This window comes from Eschrichtius robustus, chromosome 8, assembly GCF_028021215.1.
Source record: "Eschrichtius robustus isolate mEscRob2 chromosome 8, mEscRob2.pri, whole genome shotgun sequence".
NCBI classification, from domain to species: Eukaryota; Metazoa; Chordata; class Mammalia; order Artiodactyla; family Eschrichtiidae; genus Eschrichtius; species Eschrichtius robustus.
In genome coordinates, this window is record NC_090831.1 from 75,467,672 (window position 1) to 75,494,984 (window position 27,313).

The following is a 27,313-nucleotide window of genomic DNA, read 5'->3' on the forward strand; positions in this document are numbered from 1 at the left end:
ATGTCCCCATATCCGCTCCCTCTTCAGCCTCCCTCTCATCCTCCCTATCCCACCCCTCTAGGTCATCGCAAATCACCTACCTATCTCCTTGTGCTATGCTGCTGCTTCCCACCAGCCAAATATTTGACATTCCGTAGTGTATATATGTCGATGCTACTCTCACTTTGCCCCAGCTCGCCACTCCCACCCCATGTCCTCAAGTCCATTCTCTATGTCTACCTCTTTATTCCTGCCCTGCAACTATGTTCATCAGTACCTTTTTTTTTTTTTTTTTTTAAGATTCCATATATATGTGTTAGCATGTGGTATTTGTTTTTCTCTTTCTGACTTACTTCACTCTGTATGACAGACTCTAGGTCCATTCACCTCACTACAAATAACTCAATTTCATTTCTTTTTATGGGTGAGTAATATTCCATTGTATATGTGTGCCACATCTTCCTTGTCCATTCATCTGTTGATGGACACTTAGGTTGCTTCCATGTCCTGCCTATTGTAAATAGTGCTGCAATGAACATTGTGGTACATGTCTCTTTTTGAATTATGGTTTTCTCAAGGTATATGTATCCATTCAGCCAGTCTGTGTCTTTTGGTTGGGGCATTTAATCCATTTACATTCAAGGTTATTATTGATACGTATGTTCCTATTACCATTTTCTTAATTGTTTTGGGTTTGTTTTTGAAGGTCTTTTTCTTCTCTTGTGTTTCCCGCTTAGACAATTTCTTTAGCATTTGTTGTAACACTGGTTTGGTGGTGCTGAATTCTCTTAGCTTTTGCTAGTCTGAAAAGCTTTTGACTTCTCCATTGAATCTGAATGAGATCCTTGCTGGGTAGAGTAATCTTGGTTGTAGGTTTTTCCCTTTCATCACTTTAAGTATATCCTGCCACTCCCTTCTGGCCTGCAGAGTTTCTGCTGAAAAATCAGCTGATAACCTTATGGAGATTCCTTTGTATGTTATTTTTTGTTCCCTTGCTGCTTTTAATATTTTTTCTTTCAATTTAATTTTTGTTAGTTTGATTAACATGTGTCTTGGTGTGTTTTTCCTAGGGTTTATCCTGTATGGGACTCTGTGCTTCCTGGACTTGGGTGACTATTTCCTTTCCCATGTTAGGGAAGTTTTTGACTATAATCTCTTCAAATACTTTCTCAGTCCCTTTCTTTTTCTCTTCTTCTTCTAGAACCCCTATAATTTGAATGTTGGTGCATTTATTGTTGTCCCAGAGGTCTCTGAGATTGTCTTCAATTCTTTTCATTCTTTTTTTCTTTATTTTGCTCCTCGGCAGTTATTTCCACCATTTTGTCTTCCAGCTCACTTATTCATTCTTCTGCCTCAGTTATTTTGTTATTGATTTCTTCTAGTGTATTTTTCATTTCCATTATTGTGTTGTTCATCTCTGTTTGTTTGTTCTTTAGTTCTTCTAGATCTTTGTTAAACATTTCTTGTCTTTTCTCAATCTGTGCCTCCATTCTATTTCCGAGATTCTGAATCATTACTGTCATTACTCTGAATTCTTTTTCAGGTTGATTGCCTATTTCCTCTTCATTTATTTGATTTTGTAGGTTTTTACCTTGCTCCTTCATCTGTGACATATTTTTTTGCCATCTCTCTTTTTTTTTTTTTTTTTTTAATGAGTGAGATTGTGTTCCTCTCTTACTGGTTGTTTGGCCTGAGGCTTCCAACACTGGAGTTTGTAGGCTGTTGGGTAGAGCTGGGTCTTGGTGCTCAGATGAGGAACTCCATGAGACCTCACTCCGATGAATATTCCCTGGGGTCTGAGGTTCTCTGTTAGTCCAGTGTTCAGACTTGGAGCTCCCACCACAGGAGCTTCAGCCAGACCCCCAGATGATGAACCAAGATCCCGCAAGCCATGTGGGGCAGCCAAAAGAAAAAAAAAAAGAACAATAACAAAGTAAAAAATAAAATTAGACTAGGAAACTAACAGATATGTTAGAAAGAATATAAAAATAAAAATATAGATGAATCAACAACCAGAAGGTACATCAGTATCACAATAGTAAAAAAGAGGAGGAGGGAAAAGAAAAAAGAAAAAGAAAGAAAGAAGAAAAAAAAAGAGGGGGATGGCCTTGGCTGTGGAGGGCGGGGCCTAAGCAAGGGTGAAGTTTGGGTGGTAGGCGGGGCCTATGCTTAGGACTTTTCCAGCCCTGTGGGCTGTGGGGGGTGGGGCTTAGGCTCAAGGAACAGAAGGGGCCCCAGGCGTGCCCCCCACCCCTGGTCCCAGAGGGCGGGGACCTCACCTGGGAGCCCAGCAGGCTCCTCAGGCCCAAGTGGGCAGAGCAAACACCTTCCGCTCCTCTCCCACTCCTCCCAGATGGCTCCTCCCTCCTGCCTCTCCTGATCTCCCTGGCCTCCCTCCTATGCCCCCAGGACCCATGCGGCCTGGAGGGGGCTTTGGAGGGCAGGGGACCGGCCTGGGAGCTCAGCAGTCTCCCCGGCCCGAGTGGGCCAGGCGATCACCCTCCGCTCCTCTCCAGCTCTTCCTGCAGAGTGCCTCCTGCCTGCATCTCTTGATCTCCCCTGCCTCAGGGGTGCCGATCCTGTCTGACCTATGCTTCTCCTCACCCCTCAGTCCCCCCACATCCTACCGGTTCACTTGGACGTCCCTCCCATCTCCTTGGGCGTTAGAGTCTCCCACCAGTGGCCGGCAGGCACCCTAATTGTGGGGAGACGCTAACTCCGTGTCGTCCCACACCGCCATCTTGACTCTGCCTCTGGCCTAGAGGTTTTAGCACAAATTTTTCTTTGAAGTTATTATACAATTGAATAACTTTAGAGTCGTAGTTTCCAAAGTGTGTAACTTCAAGCCCTTGTCCCTCAAGGTGCTCCTCCAAGTAATACATTCACTACAAAAGTATTTATTGAGCCCCTGCTGTATGCCCTGGCTGAGGCACTAGGAACAACGGTGAAGAAGAGAGATATACTTACCGGTCCTGTTAGAATTTGTAGTTTGGTGGAGAAGATAAATTAGTAAACAAGTGCAAATGAGATTTACACAAATTTGTTTACACAATATAAATGTAAATCATGATGAAAATAACAGACTTTTTGAGGTAAATAATATGAAGAACCTCTTTCTTTTAGAGATTCACAATGCATATTAGTGGATTAAAGGCTCTGAGAACTTCTACCTAAAAACATTTACTTAACATCTTCCCAACAAATTCCCAAATTTTTTTTGAGCACTGAATCTTTGTGAGCAATGCTATTAATAGAATAGAACCATTTTTGTGGAACACTGCTTTTTGAAACCAAACAATCCAATAAACATAAAATTCTGTTAACATTACCTTACATTTTTTGCCAAAGCACATTCACAGATTTTAATAAATTTATATGTATATAATCTGTTTGAAATAGATTGAAGATAAAATTATATACAAGCATTTAGACATATATTAATAAATTTTAATAGATTTATAAGAATATATTTTATAGATTTTGTCTGAAGACAAAATGATGTAGACACATTTATAAATCTATTAGAGTATATGAATGTATATCTGTATAAGACAGATATTTCGTAGCTAACATTGTTTCATGAATGAATTTCCATATATCAACATAGTCCAGATGCTTATAATTATTAGTTGCTATGTAGTCCGTAATATTGGTATAGAATTGTTTTCTTAACCCTCAGCTTTAGGATAATACATTTTCTGATTCTTTTGCTATTGTAACTAACACTGCCTTAACTTCTTTGAAAAATTTACTCTCTGTGATATTAAGTGGAGGGAATATTTCTGATATCAGTATTTTATTAAACATTTAAAACGTATATTTTTTAATGATAAGCTTCAAAATTTCAGTAAAAGCAGATTTGATTCTGGATCTCATAGATGACCACTTTATAACTGAGTACAAGTATGCAATTTCAGAACCCATGTTTTTTGCATTTATTATTGCATTGGTGCCTAGCAGTATCACCCTGTCAAAGCCTAATGAGAGAACTTACAGCTGAACAATAAAAAGACAAATAACCCAATTATAAAATGGGCACATGATTTGAATACATATTTCTCCAAAGAAGATATGCAAATGACCAACAAGAACATGGAAATATGCTCAACATCATTAATTCTTAGAGAAATGCAAATCAAAATCACATGAGGTACCACTTCACACCCACTAGTATGGCTATAATCAAAGTCAGTATTATAATATTAAGAGTTGATGAGAAAGTAGAGAAATTAGAATCCTCATACATTGCTGATGGGAATGTAAAATGGTGCACCTATTTTGAAATAGTTTACCAATTCTACTCCTAGTTATATGCCCAAGAGAATTGAAAACATGTCCTTAGGAAATCTTGCACTCAAATGTTCACTGCAGTATTATTTATAATAGCTCCAAAATGGAAACAACCTAAACGTCTATCAATTGATGAATGTACAAATGAAATGTAGTATATTCATATAATAGGATATTATTCAGATATTATTATAAAAATAAGTGAAGTACTGATACAGACTACAACATAGATGAATCTTGAAAACTTAGTTCAAGTGAAAGCTGCCAGACACAAAAGCCCATATATTTTATGATTCCATTATATAAAATGTCCAGAATAGGCAAATCCATACAGACAGAAAATAAATTAGTAGTTGTTAATTTACTGGCTGATGGAAAAGGGAATGGGGGATGACTCCTTAATGGGTAGGGTATTTCTTTTTGATATGATGAAAATATCCTGGAATTAGATAATGGTGATGGTTGCACAACTTTGTGATTACACTAAAAACTACTGAATTGTACACTTTAAAAGAGTGAACTTTATAGTATGTGAATTATATTTCAATAATAAAAAATAGTATCAGGAATTGTCTAAAAAAAATTTAATGAGTGAGGAAATGTAGACTTAGTTTCTAACAAGACATTTGCTTCTAGTGAAGACCAAATAACATTAATTTGTGCTCTTCCAAGGTATATTTAGCAGTTGACAGAAGAGAAAAAAGGGATGGGAGAAATTAGTCACTATTCAGCTCATTTTAATTAAAACATTTTTTATTACATAAATTACAGGTATACAATATAGTGGTTCACTATTTTTAAAGGTTATACTCCATTTGTGATTATTATAAAATATCAGCTATATTCCCTGTGTTGTACAGTATATTCTTGTAGCTTATTTTATACCTAATATTTTGTACCTCTTAATCCCCTACCCCTATATTGACCCTCTTTCCTTCCTTCTCCTCACTGGTAACCACTAGTTTGCTCTCTGTATCTGTGAGTCTGCTTCTTTTTTGTTCCATTCACCAGTTTGTTGTATTTTTTAGATTCCACATATAGGTGATATCATACAGTATTTGTCTTTCTCTGGCTTATTTCACTTAGCATAATGCCCTCCAAGTCCATCCATGTTGTTGTGAATGGCAAAACTTCATTCTTTTTTATAGCTGAGTAGTTTCCATTTTGTGTGTGTGTGTGTGTGTGTGTGTGTATACCACTTCTTCTTTATCCATTCATCTGTTGATGGACACTTAGGTTACTTCCATATCTTGGCAATTGTAAATAATGCTGCTATGAACATTGGGGTGCATGTATCTTTTTGAGAGCTCATTTTAAGTATGTTAAACCAGAAGATCTACAAAGTTACAGTCAGTACCACACTCACATTACAAGCAGCAATTTAATTTCTGTCCAACAATATCATTCTTCATACTCAATTGTCTGTGAACTTTTTGTGAAACCCAGGTCCCCACTGAGCAGTTGTGTCTTAATTTCCCCATCACTAAATGAGTATAATAGTGCCCACCTAATAGAGTTGTTGTGAGTTTTAAATGAGTTGCTATATGTAAAGTGCCTACTTCCCATTAACTAGTATATATGTTAGATATTATTTAACAAACGTGCACATTTGTTTTGGTTTCATAGTTACATACATGTTCTAATCATAAGAAATTTACACAAAGTTTTATATTTGAACGTAATCATGTAATTTTTAAAAGAGAAATTTAAGTCAACAATGTTTCCATTGAGAGTTTTTCCCCCTTCTTTTTTCTTTAAAAGGAGTTCATACTTTACTCAAATTTGAGAATCGCTGGTCTAGAATAAACTTGGGCTTTTTTTCTCTCTCTGTACACCACTTTGTACTCTCTAATACATCACAGGTATCACTTTGCAGTCTTAAAAATTAATAAGGATCAACCATACTCAAGTCCAGTTGTCTTGTTAGTAAGGTTTTAGTTCAAATACTACTGGGTAAGTGAAGAAGGCAGCATGTTGTGTGCAAATTTGTGGACTAGGAGTTAGAATGTCTTCAGTGACTTATGTAAACCTTTAGCAAGCTGCTTAACCACTCTTGGCCTTAGTTAGAGTGTCTTTGAAATAAAGATTGGCTTTCAGGAATTCCCCGGTGGTCCAGTGGTTAGGACTTGGGGCTTTCACTGCCATGGCCTGGGTTCAATCCCTGGTCAGGGAACTATGGTCCTGCAATCCACATGGTGTGGCCAAAAAAAAAGATTGGCTTTCAAGTCCCTTCAAGGTCTAAAATTTTATAACATTTTCAGCATACCTACTATTATATTATAAGTTGTTATGTACACCTAGTACTTAAAAAAGAAATGTACCTTTCAAGGGGCCAGACTTTCATGTGGTATCATTCAGTTGGGAGTTTCTAGGTGTTTGTTCTGTCCCTTTCTCATTGCCTGGTATCAGTTTGAATACACAGTTAAATTCCCCAAAGTAGCAGAAGAGAATATAGTCAGAAGGACAAGTTACAGCGATTACTTAAAGATCGTAAAATTAACTGGAAAATTCACACTTGGCTGCGTAGGATTAAAGAATCATTCCTGATTTTTTTCCACTTTTTTTAACCCATCATATTCTTTTGATGCTCTTTTGGGCACCTTTACCAGCTCTATGTCAAATGTTGTAGAAAGCACTTGTGGTAGCTGGTCTCCAAAGATGGTCTCCCTTGAATTATACCTTCTAGTATTCATACTCTTGTTCAAGATTCCCCCACAGTGAATCTGGGCTGGCACCATTTAACAAATAGAGTGCAGTAGTGGTGATGATTTGTAATATCTAAGGCTGGATCACAAAAAAGCCTTGTAGCTTCTGCCTCGGTCTCTTACACCTCTTGTTATAGGGGAAACAAGTAGCCACTTAAAATTTACCTTAGACCACCATGCTGTGAGAAAACTCAACCCAGGCTCATAGAGAGGCCATGGGAAGGGACAGATGCCTGACCAGCCTACCCAGTTAAAGTGTAAATCATGTGAGTGAAGAAGGCATCTTGGATGTCCAAGGCAAGCCTTCAGATGACTTCAGCCCCATCAATTACCTGAGCAAAAGCATGAAAGTCTCCAAAATGAGAATCACCAAGCTGAAGTCAGTCAATTTCCAAAACTGTGACAGATAATAAGTTGTTTTAAGCTGTCGATTTGGCAGAAATTTGTTATGCTTATATAGATAAGCTTGTTTAAGGACCAAAAAATGCTCATTTTCTCTTTTGATCAAGAATATCTACTTTAGGGACTTCCCTGGCAGTCCAGTGGTTAAGACTTTGCGCTCCCAATGCAGGGGGCATGGATTCGATCCCTGGTTGGGGACCTAAGATCCCACATGCAGCACAGCTTGGCCTAAAAAAAAAAAAAAAAATCTACTTTATATCCCTCTCATATGAACTCTTTTAAATTCATTTATTTATTTTTTGGCTGTGTTGGGTCTTCGTTTCTGTGCTCAGGCTTTCTCTAGTTGCGGCGAGTGGGGGCTACTCTTCATCGCGGTGCACGGGCTTCTCATTGTCGTGGCTTCTCTTGTTGTGGAGCACGGGCTCTACACGCGCAGGCTCAGCAGTTGTGGCTCATGGGCCCAGTTGCTTCGCGGCATGTGGGATCTTCCCAGACCAGGGCTCAAACCCGTGTCCTCTGCATTGGCAGGCAGATTCTTAACCACTGTGCTACCAGGGAAGCCCTGAACTCTTTTAAATAAAGTACAGTCATACCTTTTTTTTCAGTAGACAATTTCCTTCTTTGTTTCATTTTTTAAAATTTTTATTTATTTTTGGCTGTGTTGGGTCTTCGCTGCTGTGCAGGGTTTTCTCTAGTTGCAGCGAGTGGGGGCTACTCTTCGTTGCTGTGTGGTCTTCTCACTGCAGTGGCTTCTCTTGTTGCGGAGCACGGGCTCTAGGCGTTCAGGCTTCAGTAGTTGCAGTGCGCAGGCTTCAGTAGTTGTGGCACACAGGCTCAGTAGTTGTGGCCTGTGGGCTCTAGGGCCCAGGCTCAGTAGTTGTGGCGCACGGGCTTAGTTGCTCCGTGACAATTTCCTTCTTTGTTTCATTATTAAAAAAAAAAATCACAAAGACTTTATTTCACGGTTTCATGTCATTTCATCATCTTTCTGATGCCTGGTTTAAGATGCATTTTCCAGGAATAATTGAGTCATCATCAACATTACGAATGCTGTTGTTAATACCCATGAGAGAAACTTGCTTTAAGAAACAAAACCCAACTGCTGTTTCTATAAACATAAATGTTTGACCCTTATGACTGTAAAAGGATCAGAGAAGATTAGGAGTGGGAGAGATATTAAACAGGAGTCTATTTTAATCTGTTTTCTTTATTTTTGACATTGTATTTAACCTAGGTCATTTATTTTAAAACACATTTAAGTAAAATTGAAATGTCATTTAAAATGTTGGAATTTTATAACTCTAAATCCAACTGTCTCTGAAAAAGAGATTGCCATTTATTTTTATACAAATGTTTTAAGAACTGACAAAGTGCTTATAAATAACAAAGTGTTTTATAATACTTAATTTCATACAGTACCTCAAAATAAATTCTATTTAGGTCAAAGTGTTAAAATTTTATTTTTGAAAAAACGTAAGTTGAGGGGAAATGTTTGCTGTAAATTTAAAAGATTGATGTCAAATATTTAAAATAGCTCATACAAATTCAGAATAGAAGCAAAAGTTTAGGCTCTGATAAATGGAGAAAAGAATTGAATGAACACTTTAATAAAGAAGAAATAAAATTGTTTAATAAACAGAGACACTGGGAAAGATACTATCTATGGGCTTTCTATAATCTCTTTATTCTTTTCCTGTTTATTAATTTTGAGCAATTAAGTATTCACCTCTCTAAGCAAGTCACCAAAGGTTTCACCATTTAAAGGACCTTTTTAAAGTTTGCAATACACTTTGTTAAGGCAAAAATTAAGAGGTAGGCATTGACTTAAAAATGCCAAAGAATACATTTCTCTTATTTTTATTATGCAATTATTTAATAAAGGAGTTACCAGACTTCCAATATTCAATATATTTATATACTGGGCCTATTGTTTCCTAGATTATTCTACTCCAGTAAATTTACCCATTTTATGAGCATCTATATGTTTTGGGTCATCTTTTCCCGAAGTATGTCATTAAGAGGGTTCATGTTTATTTTTAAACAGTAACTAATAACTTTTATTTTTTTCAAACTATTGATTTATTCAACAAATATTTATTGAATGTTCTTTTTGTGTCTCTCTAAGGGGCTGGGGACACAACAGGCAAAGCAGATCCCCCCCTTCGTGAAGCATGCATTGGCATCTCAAATATTTAAACCACGAATTCACCAATGGAGTATGAGTAGTTAGAAAAGAAGAGAATTCCAAGGATTGAGCTTTGGAACATTCCAACGTGTGGTGGTGAGAGAGATGAGGAGTAAAGGACAAAGGAAATTAAGAAGCCACTAATGAGGTAAGAGAAAAAGTGGGACCATTGAGTGCCCTGGAAGCCAAGTGAAAAGAATATTTCAAGGAAAGGGGTGTAATCAGCTGTGTCAAATGCTTTTGTGTGATCAAGTAGGATGAGAAATGAGAACAAGATTTAAAATGTGAAGGTCACTGATAACTTACCTCATGGGAGTTGGTTCAGAGAAGGGGAGAACAGAAACTGGAGACAAGTCAAAGAACGGACCAATCCAAGTATAGACAACTCTTCTTAGGACTTTTGCTGTAAAATAAAGAAGAGAATTGGAGTGGTGACTGGAGGAGAAAACAGGGTCCAGAACCAGGAACATTTTATGATGGAAAAAAATTGTATGCATAGGCTTATGGGGACGATCCCATAGAGAGTAGAAGACGGATGATGCAGAATAGAGAGTGGAGAGTTGCTGGAGCCAGGTCATTGAGAAGGCAAGAGGGGATGGATTTAGTGCACGAACGGTGGGCTTGGCCTTTGCTAGGAGGATGAACAGTTTATCCTCAACAGAAGAAAATGCGCTATAGATGAGTCCAGATGCAGTGAAGTGGCTAGATGTTGTGGATGAGCTTGGGGAAGTTCTCCTCTGACTGCTTCTTTTTTCTCAGTGCTGTAGGAAGCAACTGTCTGCTGAGGGTGAGGATGAGGGAAAATGAAACTTTGGGAAAGGAGGGAAAGGCATGAAAAATGGGACAGATAGCACATAATAAGAAGGTAGAAATAGGTCTAAATGTATCAGTAATCACCACAACTATGAATGGAATAAACTTTCCAATCAAAAGGCAAAATTTTCAGACTGGATTGAAACAAACACTTATGCTATTTACATAAGTCAGATGTAAATTGCAAGAACACAGAAAAACTAAAAATTAAGGATTCAAAAGGGGTACCTGTGAAATATCAAGTAAAAGAAACATGATCTAACTATATTACCAGATAAAATGACTTTAAAGAGAGTTATTACATAATGATAAAATATTCAGTTCACCAAGAAGATAAAGTAATTCTAAATTTTGTGTCTCTAATAATGTAGCCTCAAAACATAATATGACAGAACCACAAAGAGATTTTTAAAAAATTTACCACCACAGTAAGAGATTTTAGCACAATTTTTGAGCAATTGAAATTTAATTAAAATCTTTTTATAAAGTAAAACATAAACAACAAACAAATAAAATCAGGCACAGGAGGCTTTCCTGGTCAGTTATCCAAACATTCAAAGAACAGACCAATCCAATATAACACAAACTTTTCCAGAAAACAGATGAGAAAGAATGTTCCCCAACTTGTTTTATGAGGTTAGCACAACCTTGAAACCAAAGTTAGTAAAAAAACAGTACAATTTTATTTTTTAATTCAATGTAAAAAAATTTTTTAAATGAACAAACTGATTTGCTTGATAGCAAATTTTTAAAAAAGATAATACATTATGATTAAGTTTATTACAAGGATGTTAGATGATTTAACATTAGAAAATATATTACTGTAATGTAATTCACTATACTAACAGTTCAAAGAAGAAAATCATATGATCATCTCAATAGATGCAGAAAAGCATTCTGCATAACTCTGTATTCATAAAAAAAATTTAGCAAACGGAATAAAAGGGAACTTTTAAAACTGAAGTATAGTTGATTTACAATATTGTGTTAGTTTCAGGTGTACAGCAAAGTGATTCAGTTATATATATAATTTTTTTCAGATTATTTTCCATTATAGGTTGTTATAAGATATTGAATATTGTTCCTTGATACAGTAAATCCTTGTTGCTCATGTATTTTGTACATAGCAGTGTATACCTATTAATTTCATACTCCTAATTTATCCCCCCCTCCCTTTCCCCTTTGGTAACCATAAGTTTCTTTTCTATGTCTGTGAATCTGTTTCTGTTTTGTAAATAGATTCATTTGTATTATTTATTTTTATTTTTTTATTTTTTATAAATTTTAACTCCATTGCTTTTTTATTTTTAATACTTTTGTATTTATTTGGCTGCACTGGGTCTTAGTTGCGGCACGCAGGATCTTCGTCGCTACATGCGGGATCTTTAGTTGCGGCATGAGAACTCTTAGTTGCAGCATGTGGGATCTACTTCCCTGAGCAGGGATCAAACCTGGGCCCTCTGCATTGGGAGTGCAGAGTCTTAGCCACTGGACCACCAGGGAAGTCCCTGTATTATTTTTTAGATTACACAGATAAGTGAGATCATATAATATTTGTCTTTCTCTGTCTGACTTCACTTAGTGTGATATTCTGTAGGTCCATCCATGTTTCTGCAACTGGCAATATTTTATTCTTTTTTATGCAATATTATATGTATATATTATATATATATGCTATGGAAAATATATATATATCACATCTTGTTTATCCATTAATCTGTTAATGGACACTTCAAATAGTGTGCTGTAAATAGTGCTGCTGTAAACATTGGGGTGATGTATCCTTTCAAATTATCATTTTCATCTCTTCTGGATATTTACTCAGGAATGGGATTGCTGGATCGTATGGTAGCTCTATTTTTAGTTTTTTAAGGAACCTCCATACTATTTTCCATAGTGGTTGCACCAATTTACATTCCCACCAACAGTGTAGAAGGGTTAAAAGGAAACGTTTTTAAGCTACCATTGGGCTTGCCCCAAAACCATACAGCACTGCCTAATGTAGTGTTGAAAGCATGTCCTTAAATAATGAACAGGGCAAAGATGTCCTCTATCACCATCACTGTTCAACATTGTACCTGTAGTCCTAGCTTGTGTAGCAAGGAAAGAAGAAGAAATAAAAAGTATAATGATTAAAAAGGAGGAAACAAAATTGTCATTATTCATGGATGAAATACAGTTGACTCTTGAGCAACAGGGGGTGGTTAAGGGGGTTAAATGTGGAGGCAGTGGGACGTAAGCTCTCTGTATCCATAGTTCCTCATCTGTAGGTTAAACCAACTGTGGATCATGCCGTATTATAGTATGTATTTATTGAAAAAAAAAATCCATGTGTGAGTGGACCTGCACACTTCAAATCCCTGTTGTTCAAAGATCAACTGTAATTTTACATAGAAAACCCGAGAGTCCACAGATAAAGTATAAGATTTAATCAGAGTTTAGCAAGATTGCTAGATAAAAACATCAACATACAAAAGTCAATTGTATTTCTAGGCAGCAGCAATGAATAGTTAAATAATGCAATTAGGAAAGATACCATTTCTTATAGTAACCCCAGGCACCAAGTACCTACTAATAGAGTTAATGAAAGGTAAGCAAGCTCCTTATGGAGAAAAGCATTAACTGCATTGGAAAAGGATTTAAAGAATATCCAAATGAACATAAAGATCTTCCATAATCTTGGCTAGAAGAACTCAGTATATTAAAATTGCAATTCTCCCCCAATATATCTATTTTTTCAATGTGATTCTAATGGTTGTCCCATCAGGATTTTTCATGGAACTAGACACATTAATTCTAAATTATCATGGAAGAGCAAGAGGTCAAGAATAGTCATGAAATTCCCAGAGAAGAAGAACAATATAAGATGATTTGCTCTTTCAGATATCAAGGCTAACATAAAGCTGTGAAAATTGTTTAACACAGGGTTAGACAAACAGACCAAGGGAATGGAATAGAGAACACTGAAACTGACCCAGCCATAGAGGAAAAATTTGATTTGTACCAGCGCTTGTATGTCAGTGGGCTGTTGTTTACGTTAATTTACAAAACATCATTTTCTGAAAAAAAGAAACTGTACTTTCCTCCACAAAAATCAAGTCTAGGAAAAATGAAAGACTTACTCTGAAAGGAAAACTTGAAAATATATTTAAAGAAGAAAACATAGGAAAATATCTTTGTAACCTTTGAATGAGGATAGATTTATTAAATAAGACACATATAAGAATGTGAACCAAAAGAGTAAAAAATTTATCCATTTTACACTAATATTAAAACTCCTCATAATCAAAAGAAACCATGGAGGGACTGAAAAATATTAGTTGCATTGCAAAATGGTATTTGCAGTGTGTAAGCAAATGATTAGTATCCAGAAATAAAAACTGTATGAATTAATAAGAGCAGCATCAATCCAAAAGAAAAATGATCAAAATATGTGCACAGTATTCAGCCTAGCAATACCATTCCTGTTATATGCCTCCAATACTTTTGTCTCAGAACCTATTTACACTCTTAAAAATTATTTGAAGAACCCCCAAGGGTTTTTGTTTCTGTGGGTTATATCTGTCAACATTTATTTGTAAATACTTATTTCACTTCATATAACAATAATAGATAATTACGTGTTAACATAAATAACATTTTTATGAAAAATAACTACATTTTCCAAAACAAAAGTGAGAAAAGTGGCATTGTTTATATTTTTTCACAAATTTCTTTAATGCCTGGCTTAATAGATTGTCTTATCTGTTTCTGTATTCAGTCTGTTGCAATATCACAGTTCATGTAGCCTCTGGAACACTCCACCATTCCTTGTGAGAGAATGAAAGTGAAAAAGTGAAAGACATCTTAACATTATTTTGAAAATAGTTTTATATAGGTATACATAGGAGTTAAAATGATAAAGGAAAGCAGGGGAATGATAGACCAAAAATTCAGCATGGTGTCTACCTCTGAGGATGGGGGTGGGGAGTCAGCTATAACAAAGAAGGGCACTTAGGAGACCTCTGAGACACTAGGATTTTGTTCTTAAGCTGATGTCTGCTACATGAGTGTTCATTTCATTTATATGATTTTAACTATGCAGACATATTTCATACAAATTTTATATAAATATGATATAATTTAAAACATATTTATAAGGTAATACAAATCAATTCAAAATGACAAAGCAATATTAGAAACACATTGGCTTTGAAATGGAAAGCGAGAGCTTCAGGTATGGTTTGATCCAGAGTCCATACCTACAGCTGGGGAAGAGATCATCTTCCTTCAGAGCACATAGACTACATTGGGAAAGGCTGAATACCAGAATGAAGAACCACTGAAAGAGGAAGAGTCTAGGCAGGGAAAATTAGTAAATGTCCAGAGCCACAAAACATAAAACAAGTGCCATAAATACTTCAGTTAGCATTTCTCATTTTGCACTCAACTTTTAAAATCCTTGTTTTTCCTGTTTGACTTCTGCTAACCTGGATTTCTAGCTGGAATGAAACTTATTAAGAGGTATAATTATTTTATAATATCCCTCAATTATTTTGTACCTATAACATTCCAACTTATGCTTTAACTTTTTGCTCAACAGATATTTTGATTCAATAATAAGCACTCCTTTTAAGTGTGGTGACATTCTGACTGAGAAATAGTGTTAAAAGCTTGTTAAAATAGTGACTACTGTGCCTGTGTCCTTGTATTCCAGATATTTTTACAAGTCATAATTAGGATTATATTGACTTTGAATATAATTGCAACTTTAATTTAGTTTGTTATCTTATTTAATTTTTCATATTTTTCTAGTTTTAAAACTGTTATTATAATAGACAGCTTTCCCAAGCTAACTATTATTATTATTTTTTAAACAAATTTATTTATTTTATTTATTTATTTTTGGCTGCATTGGGTCTTCGTTGCTGGGTGCGGGCTTTCTCTAGTTGCGGCGAATGGGGGCTACTCTTCGTTGCGGTGTGTGGGCTTCTCATTGCGGTGGCTTCTCTTGTTGCAGAGCATGGGCTCTAGGCCCGCGGGCTTCAGTAGTTGTGGCTCGTGGGCTCTAGAGCGCAAGCTCAGTAGTTGTGGCGCACGGGCTTAGTTGCTTCACGGCATGTGGGATCTTCCCAGGCCAGGGCTCGAACCCGTGTCCTGTGCGTTGGCAGGAGGATTCTTAACCATTGTGCCACCAGGGAAGCCCTCAAGCTAATTATTGTTATTATCGCAGTTTATCATTTCTTTTGAATAATTGTGGATTTAAATAATTTAAAATTTCCCTTTTAGGTCCAAAAGTTTTAAAGAAAATTATTCTTTTTATGAATTTTAAAATTGAAGTATAGTTTTCAATGTTGTGCCAATGTCTGCTGTACAGCAGTGACTCAGTTATATACATATGTACATTCTTTTTTTAATATTCTTTTCCATTATGGTTTATTCCAGGATATTGGATGTAGTTCCTTGTGCTATACAGTAGGACCTTGTTGTTTGTCTATTCTAAATGTAATAGTTTGCATCTACCAACCCCAAATTCCCAGTCAATTCCTCTCCCCCCGACCCCTCCGCCTTGGCAACCACAAGTCTGATCTCTATGTAAAGAAAATTATTTTTGATAGTAATCTCTCAAGACCTTAAACAGATTAAATGCTGTGTAATTTAATGTTTTGTTCATGACTCAGGGTCATTAGGAATGTAAATTACTTTGTAATAATTACAATAATTTTAAATGCAAGTAGCTGTTTGTTTCTATACTTAAGGAGATTATTCTAACTGGTGAGTGTAAATTTTTTATGTTTTTTAAAAATTTTATTGTTTTATTGGGGTATAGTTGTTTTACAATGTTTTGTTAGTTTCTACTGTACCGTGAAGTGGAGTCCCCTGTGCTATACAGCAGGTTCTCATTAGTTATCTATTTTATACATATTAGTGTATAATGTCAATCCCAATCTCCCAATTCATCTCACCCCCCCCTTTCCCCTCTTGGGGTCCATACGTTTTTTTCTCTACATCTGTGTCGCTATTTCTGCCTTGCAAACCAGTTCATCTGCACCATTTTCTAGATAACATTATGCGTTAATATAGGATATTTGTTTTTCTCTTTCTGACTTACTTTACTCTGTATGACAGTCTCTAGGTCCATCCACGTCTCTACAAATGACCCAATTTCGTTCCTTTTTATGGCTGAGTAATATTCCATTGTATATATGGACCACATCTTCTTTATCCATTCGTCTGTCGATGGGCATTTAGGTTGCTTCCATGACCTGGCTATTGTAAATAGTGCTGCAATGAACACTGGGGTGCATATATCTTTTTGAATTATTATTTTCTCAGGGTATGTGCCCAGTAGTAGGATTGATGGGTCATATGGTAATTCTATTTTTAGTTTTTTAAGGAACCTCCATACTGTTCTCCATAGTAGCTGTATCAATTTACATTCCCACCAACAGTACAAGAGGGTTACCTTTTCTCCACACCCTCTCCAACATTTATTGCTTGTAGATTTTCTGATGATGCCCATTCTAACCAATGTGAGGTGATACCTCATTGTAGTTTTGATTTGCATTTCTCTAATAATTAGTGTTGTTTAGCATGTTTTCATGTGTTTTTTTTGCCATCTGTATGTCTTCTTTGGAGAAATGTCTATTTAGGTCTTCTGCCCACTTTTTGACTAGGTTGTTTGTTTTGGTCTTTACTCTCAGCATGAGCTTTAATTTTCTGAAGCTTTTAATATGCCAGCACCTAGCAGCAAAACTTTTCTAAGTTGTTACAACTGAAGTGCTACAAACTGATAAACTAGTTAAAAGCGTGAGATAACCATGTCAAAAGTATCTGTGAATAGGCTTTAAGTAAAGTTCTCACAAAAATGAAGTACTTGAATTTTAGAGCAAAATTATTTTTTTAATTTTATTTATTTATTTGGTTGCGCCAGGTCTTAGTTGCAGCAGCAACTTAGTTGTGGCTCGCAGCCTCCTTAGTTGCAGCATGTGGGCTCCTTAGTTGTGGCATGCGACCTCTTAGTTGCGGCATGCATGTGGGATCTAGTTCCCTGACCAGGGATCAAACCCGGGCCCCCTGCATTGAGAGTGCAGAGTCTTAACTGCTGTGCCACCAGGGAAGTCCCAGAGCAAAATTTTTGATACCCCTTTTATATCACAACAGTTTAAAATTTTTTACTTATAATTTTCCTTCTTACCAAGTTTCTAGTTATCTTTTACATAGTTAAAATTTCTAAGGAATCCTATGAATATGGATTGTTTTATAATCAAGAAAGAGTACTAAATATGAATGAAAATGCTGAATTATTTCAGTTATATATGATTTAACCACTGTAATGTTTAAATTCTATACTTCCTACTCACAATGTTGACTTTAAGCTTTATTAATTCCTTTCTAAACTATCTGTGATTTCTATTTAAAAAGATTCTGTTTTTAATTGTCTATCTCTTTTTCTTCAAAAATTATTTTAGTGATTTTTTATTTCTCATTTTATATTAAAACTGTTTTGTTGGTGCTCTGAAACTTTCAAAACTCTCCATTGTCTGTAGGACAAAACACAGACTACCAAAACTCTTCTCTAGTGTATTCCCAAATTACCTACCTTCTTTAACCAAGCATATCCCTGTCTAAGCTCTCTCTTTTCACATCCTATTGGTCTAGAATATGGCATTTTCAGTCCTATTTCCTGGTGAGCTTCTACTAAATTACCTGCCTCTACTAAGTGATCCACTGGTTAGATCCCTTTTCCTTATGAGACCTTTCTTGAGTTCTCCCAGCCCACACAAAACTCTGTCTTCTCTAATTATGTATGACACATTATCCTTACTACCGACGTAGATCTTGCATGCTGTTTTGGGTTGGCGGTCTTTCTAGAGTAACCTTTGGATGATTTTATATATCTATAACACTTAGTACAGTGTTTATCCATAATACCTAGAACAGTGTCTTAGTAGATACTTGGTAAGGATATAAAAATGGGTGGGTTCTTTTCATTTATAGTACACACCAATAGCCTACCTGGGAGAGTTCTTGTCCTATCATGATGAAGTGGTGTGGGTTCCCTTTTGGCGAGGAATCCTTGCAGGCAGAATACTGTGAGTACACGTTTCTACCAGGAAAGCAAAATACAGACTGTGAGCCAAAACTCAAGTAATTCTGGCCAAAGCCATAAATAGCCAAATTCCTTCATAAATAGTTTCCTAGAAGCAATTTGCATTGACAGTGCTTTGCTCCAAACAGCCTCCTTTAAAAGTGTAAATCTTTAAAACTGTGGTGAGTCTAATCATTGCAGATAGATAGCTTGGAGTAGTAGTGTTTAACTGTTGGCTAAAATCATCTAGATTATTGCTTCAGTAATTCAATTCAGTTTGGAAAGTCACAATTCATTTTCTGCAGACATGTGGTTGAAAGTACACATCTTCTTAGAACTGGAGTACCTTCTAATTTCTGAACAACCCTTCCTCAAGTGTGGAATTTGTTGAACCTAGGGTGCAGAAGGAATTAAAAAAATATGTGAGTGTCATTGTATAGTGATTAAAGAGTCAATGGAAACAGCATTTTTCCTTAATGTGTACATTGATCAGAAAGTTGAATTCCTAAACTGGGTTAAAGACATTCATATCTATAAATACCCAGAGGTGTACAATCAAAATCAAATAAACAAGTGTTTATTAATTGCAAGCCAAGCCTTACATGGGATGAAAAGAAATCTAAGCCATAATCTTTGTTTCTTAAAGTTTGCAATCTAAATAAGTAGCTATAGGTAGATAATGTGTTATTTATTGAATGAATTCATGATAGAATAAAGCAGTACATCATACTTGCCAAAGAATGATACAACAAAAATATTATCAACAGAGAGAAAGGGAGAGGAAGTTCCTTCAGGCTGGGATGAGTATAGAAAGCTGTATGAAAGTAAACTCAAAAGTTGTACTTGAAGAATGGGTGGACTTTGAATGAGGGAAGAAGAGAGAAAAAGACATTCTTGGAGATAAGGAATGAGAACAATGTGAATAAGGCCATGGAGTCAAAGCCATTTTAGGAGGAGAGTGAGTAAATTGGTTTTTCAGAGAGGTGAAAAATTATAGATTAGACTAGGAAAGGAGTTTGGAGTCAGATTGTAGAAGAGTGTGAATGCCGGATTAAGGACTAAGGATTTACCTTATAAGCAGTGAGGAGCTATTTAGGGAAGATTTTGATAAAAGAAACAGCTTAATCCAAGTTGAGTTTTAGGAAGATTAATTTGTTAGCCATGTGCCATTTGAAAAAGAAGGCAAAGAGGCAGGGTAATGTGAAGAGGTTTAGAAGACTAATAAAGCAGGTCAAGTGTGAAGTAGAACAGAGGACATATCTAATTTTTCTGTTCAGCATCCCCTCTTTTCTGATTCAGTGGTTTAGGTGGAGATGACACCATTCTCCCTCAAGAGCTATAGGTGGGCAGATGACCCTGATGTGCTCAATTAAAGGAGCCATTCCTCTGGTCATAATTATTGGTTCATGAATGGGCACACACTCTAAACTGAGCCAATTAACATTATCTCTAGAGCTTTTTTTGCTAGACCTATCAGGAAAGATAACCCTCTTCTCTTCTTCAAGGATCCTAACATTGCCAATGGTCATCTTTCCTGTCACATTGTGTGGTTACCAGCCTCCAAGATGGTCCTCAGTGTTCGCTCCTGATAGTCACGTCCTGTATAATCTCCTTCCATATTGTATGAGAGCTGGTCTATATCAGCAGTCCCCAATCTTTTTGGCGCCAGGGACCAGTTTCGCGGAAGACAGTTTTTCCACGGACCGGGGTGGATGGTTCCGGGATGATTCAAGCTCATTACATTTATTGTGTACTTCATTTCTATTATTATTACGTTGTAATATATAATGAAATAATTATACAACTCACCATAATGCAGAATCAGTGGGAGCCGTAACCTTGTTTTCACTTGCCACTCACTGATAGGGTTTTGATATGAGTCTGCAAGCAATTGATTTATTATGGTCTCTGTGCAGTCAAACCTCTCTGCTAATGATAATCTGTATCTGCAGCTGCTCCCCAGCGCTATCATCACTGCCTCAGCTCCACCTCAGACCATCAGGCATTAGATTCTCATAAGGAGTGCGCAACCTAGATCCCTCGCATGCGCAGTTCACAGCAGGGTTCATGCTCCTGTGAGAATCTAATGCTGCTGCTGATCTGACAGGAGGTGGAGTTCCGGGAGGTAAAGCGAGCGATGGGAGACGAAGCCTCGCTCGCTCGCCTGGTACTCACCTCCTGCTGTGTAGCCTGGTGCCTAACAGGCCATGGACCGGGGGTTGGGGACCCCTGGTCTATACGATCAATGAGTATACAGCAGAAATGATGGTATGTTATCAGTGAAACTGGGTAGGGACAGAAGCTATAGATTCCAAAGTGGAATCAAGTCTTGGTAAATCAAGACAATTTTTAGATGGAAGGGAACACAGAGTTTTTTAGTTTGACAAAGAGTTACATCATTAACAGATGTAGCAATGTCTGGAAAGGGGATTCGTTGTTGTTGTGGGAGATGGACAGGAGGAGATAAAGAAATTATTTTCAGGTTGAGACTCTGGATAGCAGCATTAGGAACAATGGCTGGTATTTATAGAAATAGATTGTCTCACAAAATAGTGAGTTCTCTGTCACTGTATGATTCCTTATTGAGAATGTTAGAGACTGGACTTATTATAATAATACAACATCTAAAAGTCACATCCAAGTAGATGATTTGATTTCTACTAGCTGTTAGACACACACTCAAAAGAAGGGATACTAAAAATAAGTGGAGGCGATAGCCATAATCTCTCCTACCATAGAGCTCTTAACAGTTTTTCCCCTTGTTTCTCACTTGTTGCATCAGGTGAATTATAATCTCTGTTGGAGCATACCGAGTTCAGTAGACAGACTGAAACCAGGATCAGGGGACTCGTCACAGCCATCTCTCAACTTTGCAGATTACTTTGGTTCCACTCTCACTTGACTCTATGCTGTATAAAACTGGCCATCTCAGAAAATACTCAGAAAAACAGAGAAAACCAAAAGATACCCTAGCAAATTGACAAACCTATATGTCTTCTTTCCATTAGAAATGATTTTATGTCCTGTAAATATCTTTCCTATGTTACTCAATACACTCAAATCCCCCTTTTCCTTAATTTTCTTTTCTTTCTAAAAAAGTTATCATCTATTCCTTGTTTCTGAAAAATTTTCCATTTTCTTTAACATAACCCCAAAGCAAACAAAATACATTGCTTGGAGAAAATAAAACAAAAATGTAGAACGAGGAAATTAGACTAGACAATTCTGAAGATTCCTTTTAGCTCATAAATGTAAATAGCAATCCTAAGTATTGATATTTTGTATTCAACAGCACTGAACTCCTTTACTAAGAGCTAAAAAATTTTTTAATGACACAATTATACAAACTATGTTTTTCAATACTTTTTCATCAGATTGTTGTAAAATTCTGTGAACATTTAAAAGGCATTTATGGGCTTGAAAAAGCTAACGTGCTTCTCTATTAAGCATCTTATTCATAAGAAGCCAAATCTTGATATTCAATAGGATTTGTGAAGAACAGCAAACAAGGAAGTGGGACGATGAGAAGAAAACAGGTTCATCAGATTCTTGCCTCATTCTCAGCCTCCCTTTAACCCTCACCTTGGATTCACTGAGTACTTGTTCTTTCAAGTCTGGAAAAATCTCTCCTGCTTGCGTGATTTGGTAGATGCCTACTCTGGAGATTTATTATTTACTTTGCTTGCATCCAGTTGAATATTTTAATGAAAAATAGAGCCTTCCTTAGAAAATATTTGTTTTGACAAGTGGGAAAGGATTAGCAAAAGCATTGATAATTTGAGTGAATTTATAAAACCACACAGCAGAGTTTTTCATCACTGGAAAGACACTTAACATATTAAGGTTTTCTTATGCCATCTAGGAGCAACAGAAAGACCAAACTGATGCAATCTTCACTCATCAATTATTTGATGAAAGCAAGGGAACTCCCAGTCAGCCATTTTTAAATACCCCTCAAGGCTAAAGGGGCTATTTGACTTTTAAATTCTGTTTGTGCAAACAAACGCAAACCAAGACCCAAATCATGGGTCAGTTGACCTCAAAATTTTCCCTTCTTGATGTTGTTCTTTTCCTCTGTCCCTCCCTGCAGCCTCCCTCCTCTTATTGACAGTTCTTCTTACCATAAGCTATTATAATATAGAAGGTATTATCTTTCCGGATAAAGGCAGGATGCCAAAGTGGGAGGCAGAATTTTGGCAGTATTCTGAATTTTCTGAAAGTCAATGTGCATTCTGCTTCCTTTATCCCCTTAGAAGTGAGAGATAAATCTCACCAGCCTTAATGGAACAAATTTAGCTCAGCTCTCAACAGACAGTATGTTCTTTTTTTCTATAGTCACTTCAGGGGGAAGATTCCTGAGCCTTCATTGTACAAGACTGTTTTAAAAATATTTTTCTCTTTCTTTTGGTATGACTTGTGCAGTATACAAGTGTAACTGGGTAATAAAATTTTAGTTTTCATGTTGCAAATCTGGTTGCCCTAATTTAAAATTATATGTTGAATGATGAAAATTAAGCATTTAGTTGCCAAGGGAAAAAGAGAATTCTATCTTAAAATTGTTTAACTACACAAGCGTGGTGTCTTTACCACTCATATTTTCCATCCAGAAAGTTGTGTGGAAAACCATTCCCCCTGTACTAGAGATATTGCACAAACGTAATGAAAACCTAAAATAATTTTGGTTTTCAGTGTCCTTTTCTTATGAATTAGTCACAGTTTCTGTGTTATTTTTTGAAAAGAACAAAAAGATGGATTTTGTCAAAAGATTACTATGAAGAAGGAAATGTGGTTTGGGATTGACTAATAGAGATATGAGAAGAAGGTAAGATACTAGCTATATGAAAACAGTTGGCCTTAAAGAAAATTCAGAAAGACTTGATTTGCCTTGTACAGATAAAGACATATTTTATTTTATAGCTTATGTGATACAGATTTAGGAAACTTTAGTAGGTATGGCATTTAGGTATGCCTAAAACTTAGGCACTAACCAGCTATTCTGTATTTGAATTTCAAGTTTTTAAAACAAGATTCAATGAATTTTACACTAGATTTACTTTTTGGTAGATTACAAAATAATTTTTTAAAAGGAAGAAATGCTGTCTCTTAATTTGAAAGCATGTCTCACTATCTTGACTAGTCCATGGGATTTTAATGATTATTCTGGGGTTGCTTTTGAAGAGGAACTACTGCTAGAGATATTGCTTAACTTTTATCCATAATGTCCGGGGATCTGAAAACCAAGGAGGTCATGGTGGTGACTGATGGGTGTGTCAGACTGTTTCTGTCTGTCCCAGTAGAACAAAGTATTTAGTATTAGTAGTCATTGAACAAGGTCCAGACGTGAGTTTTCAAGTGGCTGTTTTCCCAACACTATTACACACCTCACCCCTTTGGTAACCTGAAGCAAGATCAGATTTACTGCCTTTGGCTGGTGAGTTTGTTAAGCCAAGAATGAGGATTTCTGCAGAGAACAGAGAGATTTGCTCTGTTGTGAGGCTCTGGACTCTTCACCAACCCTTCCAGTGGCACAAATGCACACCCTTCATCACAAAGGAGACCAAACACAAGAGTGTAGAAAGATCAGTGCCAAGCTCTCAGCATGACACAGTGGCTACAAAGTCAAGGAGCCTTGGATCTCAGACCTTGTTCTGCCACCTACAAGTGTGATTCTGGAACAGTCTCCCCTCTCTGGCCTCAGTGGTGTCTACAAAATGAGATTCATGGGGGATTTATGATATGAACTTATGCTACATATTTAGAATTACAGAAATTATTTTGGATTAGGAATATGTAGACATTAGAATGTGATCTTATAAACTGCTTCTTATGAGAGATGGATTTCGTATGAAAAGTTGGGTGATGGGGTATTAACATTTTGACACCAGTTCATTGACAGTCAGGACCAGAATAAGTGCCTCGTTCCTGCCAGAATGTGAGGCTTCATGAGGAAAGTGATAATTTTAGTAGCCTTAGTTCATTATTAATGACATCCCTTCTGGCAACACTATCTACTGCCTAGCTTTTTTCTAGAGCCAAATTTTAGGAATATGTGTAACCACCCATTCTCTCTTCAATTGCTTGGAACCTAGATACTTTTCCCTAAAGTAATTAGTCTGTTTTTTCTCTATGGAAGGTTTTGGGATTTTTTTCCTTATCCTTGGTAGCCTGAAAATTCACCAAGTTTGAATAGGTATAGATTCCTGAGCTCCCCCACTCCCTAATTCATCTTAGAAAGCCTCTTTGATCTGAAGTCTAGTGTTTTTCTCTTGCTCCAGGAAATTTTCTTTTATATTTATTTTCACATTTCCATTCCATGCTTCTGAGGACTTACATGAGAGGTATTTCAAATCATCTAGATCTCTTTTCCATGTCCCTTAACTTTTCTTTAACATTTTCCTTTTTTTTTTTTTTTTTTTTTTTGTACTGCATTCTAGGAGGAGTCCTCAGTTTAGTCTTTTAGTTCTGGAAGTTAGTCCTTAACTATATCTGTTCTGGAATTCAGTTCCTCCATTAATACATTTTTTTTCCTTTTTGAATCCTGAATGTAAAGAGTTGTCTAGGGCCATACCACCCTGAATGTGCCCGATCTTGTCTGAGTGTAAAGAGTTGACTTAATTATAACACCTTAGTTCATAGTGCAGTGTTATCATTTGTCCAGGTAAGAATCTTGTTTCACTCATTTATTTTTCTAAACTTCGTCCCTGATTTGCGTTTTCATTTTCCCCACCACTGTTTCTATTTAGTATATTTGATATGTGTTCTTAAATATGCATGTATTCTTGCATGCCCAAAGGTATTTTGTTGTCTTCTATGTGTGCTTTTCTCCTATGTTATACAATATTGTGCTATGCAGTTTTAAAAAATTTTGGCAGTAATAGTTTTAATTCCTAAGAACTCCAATTGTTCTCTTTTTTACAGCAGTCATATTTTTGCTCATGAATGTAGTATCTTCTCAAATCTCTCCAAATATATGTTATACTTATTGTAGGGTCTTATTCTGTTGCCCCCATTAATTTTCTGTAGGTTTTAGTTCTGTTATTTGAATCAGATGATCCTTCCCAATAGTGTTAATTTTCCTTAAATACTTAGTGATGATTATCTGTTCTTGTTGTTGGTAAGGTCTGTTTCCTTGGCCAGATGAGAATCCCTGTTTACTTGTCTTTTAATGCGTGTTCCACTTTTGCTGCTAAAGGAAGAGCACAGTGGAATGTGGGCCCAGAGGGCTGGTGTGTTAGTTTCCTAGGGCTGCCTTAACAAAGTACCCCAAATTAGGTGGCTCTAAACAATAGAAATTTATTCTCTCACAGTTCTGGAGGCTAAAAGTCCAAAATCAAGGTGTTGGCAAAGCCATACAATCTCCAAGCCCTAGGAGACGATCCTTCTTTGCTTCTTCCAGCTTCTGGTAGCCCTAGGCACTGCTTGGCTTGTGATAGCATAAATCCATGCTCTGCCTTTGTCTTCACATGGTAATCTTCCCTCTGTGTCTATGTGTCTCTTTGTCTTCACATGGTGTTTTCCTCTCTCTGTCTCTCTCCTCTTCTTATAAGGACATATAAATCATATTGGATTAAGGGCCCACCATACTTCATTAGAACCTTATCTTAACTAATTATACCTTCAATGACCTATTTCCAAAATAGGTCGTGTTTTGATGTACTAGGGATTAGGACTTCAACATATCTTTTTGAGGGATACAATTTAACCTGTAACAGTGGGTAAGTAGCTTGTTCACTGAGTAAAAGTGGGCTTCCCATCCTTACCTTGCACAGCGTCCCTCTCCATTCCCAGAAGCTACTCTGGGAGTCACTGATTCCAGAACACCCAGTTTAGAGACCTGTACATGACAGTTTACCCTAGTGGCAAATGCTAGAGTCAGGATGCCCTTTTTTTCCTGCCCTCTGCTGTCACTGTGGAAGTCTTGCTGGACTCTGCTTCTCAGGCCCCAGAACTTAAGCCAGGAACCTTTCCCAAAGCCTTTTAGCTTGGTTTGTAAATGAGGTGCAGCCAACTGCACAGATCTTTGCTCAAAGTGTTACTGGCTAGATCTTCTGACTGGTCCTTTAATGACTCATCCAATGATTTCTCCAGGACTGATTTGGTTTGATGAGCTCAGAGCATAAAACTCATTCAGGATTTTCTTAGGAAATTTTGCTTCCTTTTGCAATAGGTTCTACTGGGATCTTGTGTTGCAGTTTCTCCTACTCATTTCTCTGTAAATCTGCTTTCTCCCCTCCCCCAAACACTATTTGTGTACTGGAAATTCCTCACATTTTCTGGTCCACTGATGCCATGCTTTCCTGTTTTTTTCTGTTTGTTATGGATCCTTCTTTAACCATATCTTTCCTTTAAATGTCAGTGGTATTTAGATGGGAAGGAGATACATGTATGTGTTTACTCTGCCATAAATATACGCTGTAAGGTATTAGTCTAAACTAGGGATAACTAAACTTTTTCTGCAAAGGACCAGACAGTAAGTATTATAGGCTTTGTGGGCTATAAGATCTCTGTTGCAACTACTCAACACTGCTGTTTTAGTGCAAAAGCAGCCTAGACAATATGTAAATGACTGGAAGTGGCTGTGTTTCAATAAAACTTGACTTACAAAAATAGGCAGTGGGGCAAGTTTGACCTGTCCCTGAAACCAGTGGTTCTCAAACTTATCATGCATCAGAATCTCTAGAAGGACTTGATAAAACAGAGATTGCTCTCCTCACCTCCAGTTTCTGACTCAGTAGGTCTGGAGTGGGGGTGGGGGTGTCCCAGAATTTGCATTTTTAATAAGCTCCCAAGTGATGCTGATACTACTGGTCTGTGAACACACTTTGAGAAACACAGATCTAAATAACTTCTGTTTCCTAAACACCACCA

General features: G+C 36.7%; 1 long non-coding RNA gene across 13 annotated transcripts in view; it reads left to right on the forward strand.

Annotated features, from left to right (window-relative positions):
• The window catches only part of LOC137768014 (uncharacterized), a 695,061-nt gene that overhangs the window by 7,251 nt on the left and 660,497 nt on the right, over nucleotides 1-27,313 (forward strand). For all 13 annotated transcript variants that reach the window (XR_011074681.1, XR_011074676.1, XR_011074674.1 and 10 more), the window contains exon 2: nucleotides 9,502-9,709. This is a non-coding gene — a long non-coding RNA (uncharacterized lncRNA). The remainder of the gene's footprint in view (nucleotides 1-9,501; nucleotides 9,710-27,313) is intronic.